This window comes from Castor canadensis, chromosome 2 (genome assembly GCF_047511655.1).
Source record: "Castor canadensis chromosome 2, mCasCan1.hap1v2, whole genome shotgun sequence".
NCBI classification, from domain to species: domain Eukaryota; kingdom Metazoa; phylum Chordata; class Mammalia; order Rodentia; family Castoridae; genus Castor; species Castor canadensis.
The window spans coordinates 176,002,658-176,008,739 of record NC_133387.1 but is presented as its reverse complement, the minus strand read 5'-3'; the positions used below and the strand labels follow the sequence as shown (position 1 = coordinate 176,008,739).

Genomic DNA, 6,082 nt, shown 5'->3' with positions numbered 1-6,082 from the left:
TGACTTCTGAGAACATCACTATTATTGCTCTTTTCAGTTCTAATCCTTAGCAAAGAATGAAGCAAATGGAGGAATTAATGTTCAGAAACGCTGTTTGGTTAACCACTTTCTAATGATCAGAGACATTTAACCTTGGTTAGGAGTAGACAGTAATGGGAATTCTATAGCAATCAGTATGCAAATTCTTGCTCTTGGATGTCTTGTTGTTTGTCTTCAGACAATCTGAGCTTGGAAAACAGCAGCACATTCTCCCTCTTTGGGCTAAGAATGAGGGCTCATTTTTAATGTCACCTTCTACCTCTGTTCCTCCAGATCTCACCTGTAAAGCAAATGACTGTGGAAAATGATTCTGCAGTGATGGAGTTTATTCTCATGGGACTGACAAACCAACCTGAGCTCAAACTACCCCTCTTTTTTCTGTTCCTGATCAACTACATAGTCACTATTGTGGGAAACTTCAGCTTAATGAATCTGATTTGCCTGAATTCTCATCTTCACACTCCCATGTACTTTTTTCTCTTGAATTTGTCCTGTATCGATTTCTGTTATTCATTTGTCATTACCCCCAAGATGCTTATGGGCTTTGTTTCAGAGAGGAACAGTATCTCTTATATTGGTTGAATGACTCAATTATTCTTCTTCTGCTTTTTTGTCAACTCTGAATGCTATGTGCTGACAGCCATGGCCTATGATCGCTATGTGGCTATCTGTCAGCCCCTGCTATACACGGTTCTCATGTCCCCTAGAGCCTGTTTCTTGCTGATGGTCAGTTCATACTTAGTGGGTTTTGCTGGTGCCCTGACCCACACAGGGTATATGCTCCAGCTCAACTTTTGTGATTCCAAAATCATCAACCACTACATCTGTGAAGTTTTCCCCCTCCTCCAGCTCTCATGCAGTAGCACCTATGTCAATGAGCTTGTGAGCTCTGTTGCTGTTGGTACAATTGTCATTTTATCTAGCCTCATTATCTTAATATCCTATACTTTAATTCTTTTTAATGTCATAAACATATCATCAGCTAAGGGTTGGTCCAAAGCCCTAGGTACCTGTGGTTCTCACATAATAACTGTTGGCCTCTTCTATGGGTCTGGGTTACTTACCTATGCAAAGCCAAAATCTACTGGGTCCAGGGGTCAGGGGAAATTGTTCTCAGTGCTCTACTCTTTTGTCGTGCCCATGTTGAACCCACTCATTTATAGCCTTAAGAACAAGGATGTCAAACTTGCTTTTAAGAGAACACTAAAGAGAATCAGAAACTGAATGAAGGCAGTGGGATTGCCCTAGTACCTAGCCCCATTGCTCTTTTTTTCAATCCATTTCTTTCTGCTTTTCATTCTATTTTTTCTTTTCTTCATCTTCCTTTCTACATCCTAGGCAGGATTTCTACTCCAATATCTTTCGTTCTTACTCCTCTCCCTGTAACTGTGTAGGTCTGTTCTGATGTTGAGAGTCATCCTTAGTCCCAAAGATATTTCAACCTGGTATTTTATTCTCTGGGGGCTTTCTGAAAAGTTCATCTCATTCTTGATTTTACAAAACAATTTTCTTTCTTGTTTCAAGTGTTTTATTGCCTGTAACTGCATTAACATAGAACAGATTATAAAAAGTGTGTATGTGACAAAATTGTGAAAGAGTCCAGTTTTTTTACAGGGTTCTTTTGGCAATTTTTGCTTTCTTGGATACTAAACCTTGCATTTGTAATGAATTGTGTGCTCAGCTGGACTTCAGTTTGTTTTTATAGACGTGCGAGGATATATGAGTTCTCCATGTCACTCTACGTTTTTAAAACCTACCAATAATGAGAACGCATGCTTAACTGTTATTTGGTATTAAATAGATTTAAAGTTGTGACCAATTTTCCATATTTGTGTGGATGTGTCTATGATTTTGTTTTAAAATTAGACAATATTATTCTGAGGTACAATGCAGACTGTAACCAGGAAGACTATTTCTTTCTTTGCTTCTCTATCTGGATAACATGGTTTCCTTTGTTTGCAAAATAAAGTTTATTTTCTTCATTGAAAAACACAAACAGAAGCCTGAGGTTGTAGTGCACTGTTCCAACCTTGGTTAAATCCCCAGCAACTGTAAAAAAAGATGAAAAACAAACAAAAATATGTGGTATGAATCATGCCCAATTTAGATATACTCTTTCAATAAGTAAATTATACTTTTGTTTTCTCTTAGAAGAATAATTTTCTCCTAGAATAATCTTTTTTTATTCTGTGTGCCGCAACATTTTTTAGCTTTCCTAATAACCATCTCTTTATCCTGTTCTCTGGATGAGTGCATGTTTATGTGACTTGCTTCAGGCTGCCAGGCTAATGATACAGAGCCCAGTATTTGAGCATATTGTGGATGCATTGAAGCAACAGAAGGATGGAAGAACTGTGAAGAAACAGAGTAACTTTCTTGAGAGTTGTTTCACAATGAATTCAAAAGTAGGGACTATGTTGGAGTGGTGGCCTTAGTCAATATATGTAGCACAGAGATGATTCACAAAATGGTAAGAGAGTTAGGAAATGTGTTCAACTAGGTGATAGGCTGGAGCATGGAGAAAAGGAAGAGATTATAGGACTTTATTTTATCTATAGCTTTAGTGAAATCAATCATGTAAAAAAAAGATAATGAAAAAGTTGCTCTACATTACTTCCCTGTATGTTGAAGATTAGACATCCATGTGATATCTGCATTGCTTTTAGTACCAAGAAACCAAGAATCAGCCAGACTTTTCTTTATGTCTTTTCCCAGGACTGTGCTCACTTCACATTGTACTGCCCCTTTCCTCTGTAGCCAGTTTTGGTTCAGGTAACTGATTTATACTTCCTTTTCAACAAATTTTCATTTTAAAATTCCCTGGCTTCTTAAATTGGAGGGACATTTTCCCCAGCACTTATGTGGCCATGCTGGTGGCAGCTTAGGTAATTTATCCTGAGACTTCTCCTTTTCCTTGGACTAGTATCTGCTATAGATCATGAAATTCTTTGTTAAAAGATCTCTTAATCTCAAAAGTTTGATTTTGTCTTTGATGCCTAACCAGAAATATGCACATCCCCTGTAGAATTCATATTTTAAAGTCTCATTAACAAGGTAAATTGCAAAATATTTCTTAACATTTTATACCGAGCTTTTCATAATAGCAGTGGTTTCCTTGGAATGGTGAGACTGAGGAGTTTGGATCAAACTTTCTGATGGGACATGTCCCTATTTCCTTAGTAGCAAATATGTATTAAATACTGTGCCATAATTTGAAGCAACTCAAAGAGTTATGCATAGTAAAAATGTGCTATAGAAAGTGTTCTGATTTTGTGTGTTTTCAGAAGAGAACTATCTAGTTTACATTGCTACCTTGAGTGAGTTCAGTGGATGTGTGTCAGTCGATATATACTACCCAGGGTACAATAGTTCATTATCATTATATATTTTACTTTAATTTTGGAGTTTGGGATTGAACCCAAGACCTCACACATGTTAACCATGCACTCTACCACTGGGTTATACTTCCCTGCTACTGTTTATGTTCATGTAAAAATATCATGATATTTAGAAAGTTCTAAAGCATTGGTATACATGAGTAGCCTTAGAAGGTAACAATGGCAGTTAATAACTTTAATCAAAATTATAGCCTTTGGATAAGATATATAGTATTTATTATAAAATTTTACCACTATTATAACTTGTTTAAATTTAATTCCTCAAGCATAATTTGAATGCCTAACATTTATTACTCTTTTGTTTATATTTATTATAGTGCATGTTTAAAAATGTGGAGACTGGGCCACTGTGATGCAGTCATAATTTAAAAGTGACAATAAATTTTTTTAACATTAAAACTGGTTCAAATTCATTCTGAAGCACATATTTTATAAACAGATAGAATGCTATTAAAGACATAAAATGAAATATATATATAACACCTGTGTCTATAAGCCTTTGGTATTTATCCAAAAGGTGAAATGTGAGTCACAGATACAGCACATGTCATCCTGTAGTTGAGCATGTGTCCTCAGCCTCACAGCACATCAATCACCCCATAGCCGGATTCATCTCTGGGAAGTCAAGAGCCTCATTTTATATATTGAACTTCTAGTATTGACCTTGGGAAATGTAATTGATTTAACTGTGTAATTAAAACCAAATTTAGTAATATTTATCACTAAGAATTTTAAAATTCAGGTCTGGAGTTTAAAAAAATTAATGTAAGTAAGTTAAATGTAGAATAATTTTAGGACATATAAACATATTTTACAATAGTCATTCCATCATCTGGACAGCAGTTGTAGCAGTCACAGGCAAAGAGGAACAGACCTCCCTGTGGTCCAGAGGCTTCTGGGGCTGTTGGTGGAGTCTGTGTTTCAGGTGTCCAAGGAGCACACACTCAGTTTCAGGTCTATGGCCCAGTGCCTGTCTCTCCACATCAGATCCTCTGTCCATTTCTAGCCAGTTTATCCTCCTAGTATCATCAAAGCTAATATGACTGCTATAAAAATGCCTGTCTCCTGCAAATTATAACTTCTTTGATATTTGGAAATATATGAAATGAAAATGTAAAATTGCTTCCAAGTCAATTCAACACAAAATGGATGAAAGAAAATATCTCTAGATCTCTTACCTTATGTGAATATGATTTAATTTTAATTTTGTGATGATTCTTTAAAGCTTTTTTTTTGCTAGTTTTGCATTTGATATATCTTCTAGGTAGTTGTAAAAATTTGGTGCTTAAGATTTTTAAGACTTCCTGATCAATAATTCTAAGTAAAACTTTAATTCACAAAACCTGATAGAAAAATTTATATTTCATATGCAATTACAAACTTTCATTAAGAATTATGAAGAAGTTTAATTTGAAAATATTATCTAATAAAAATGAATCATAATTTTCATGATCATATGTACATTTTAGTGGGAAATAATTTCACAAATGTGGTTGTATATTGAAAAAATTGATTTTTCTCAGTTAAGCCTCAAAGATGTCATGAACATTAAAAACCTCACAAAACTGTTAATAATTTGATAAATAATAAAAGTCATCTTACAGTTTTTAGAGATCTTAGAACTGTATAGGTTTATAATTTTATTAAATTATAAATAAATTTTGACTTTTGAAATCAAATCCAATTTTCCTGATTCTTTGCATGCCTGTTTTTATATCTAGTTTTGAGTGTAGCTTCTGTTTTTCAAATCATAAAACTTGTTATAGTTTCACTTAAAGTTGCTTTCATGTATATCACATAGATCAATGTTTAGCTGTCATTATTGGTGATAGAAACAGGAATTCATTGTAACTGGTGGCACTCTTGGGAAAGGGCTTACATGAGAAGTGAAGAACGACTCTAATTATATCTGACTGAGATTTTTCTTGTTCCCACTATGTGGCCTTTCAATTTCATTTGTTTATTACCCCAGTTTTAGGAATGGATTTAATAAAATTCAGAATTTCTATTTTGGATACACCAGAGTCCCATACAATGTAGAATCATCCATCTAGCCCAAAATTATGCATGTGAAGTTGATATGTAAGAGTTGTCAATTTAGAGTTTATTAAAATGTTACAAAAATACTGAAAAAAAGTGCACTAGTTTTCCACCATATGAATCTTTGTATAAGGAGTCTTTTGAATTAAAATATTGTTTGGTATATTGAGCTACATAAAATTTACAGATTTTAAAAAACTGATTTTGAGGTGTTATGTACATGTAATAAAATGTACAAATCTTAGGTGTATAACTTTCTGCCTTTCTTCCCTACAATTCCCACCAAGAACATAATGTGGGCTACATAAATAGAAATTGAAAATGTCTTCTTCCTACTTGTAGTAGAGTTTCACTGCACAGTCACTTTTGCTTGATCTAGAACTTCATAAATAAGGAGTAATGTAAATCAAAGTGGTTTCTTTCATTTAGCACAGTATTTTAGAGATTGTATTTTGTTGTGTGTGTCAGTATTTCATTCAATATTATTTAGTACTATTCTACTGTATGAACATACTAGAATTTGTTGATCCATTCACTAGTTAATGGATATTTGGGTTGATTTCAGATTTTGGACATAATTAACAAAGTATTTCGTACACATGTTT

The 6,082-nt window shown here is 34.1% G+C and overlaps 1 pseudogene; it reads left to right on the top strand.

Annotated features, from left to right (window-relative positions):
• The first annotated feature begins 306 nt into the window (after positions 1–306).
• On the top strand, positions 307–1,263 carry LOC109678185 (olfactory receptor 8C8-like; annotated as a pseudogene).
• The last annotated feature ends 4,819 nt before the right edge of the window (positions 1,264–6,082 follow it).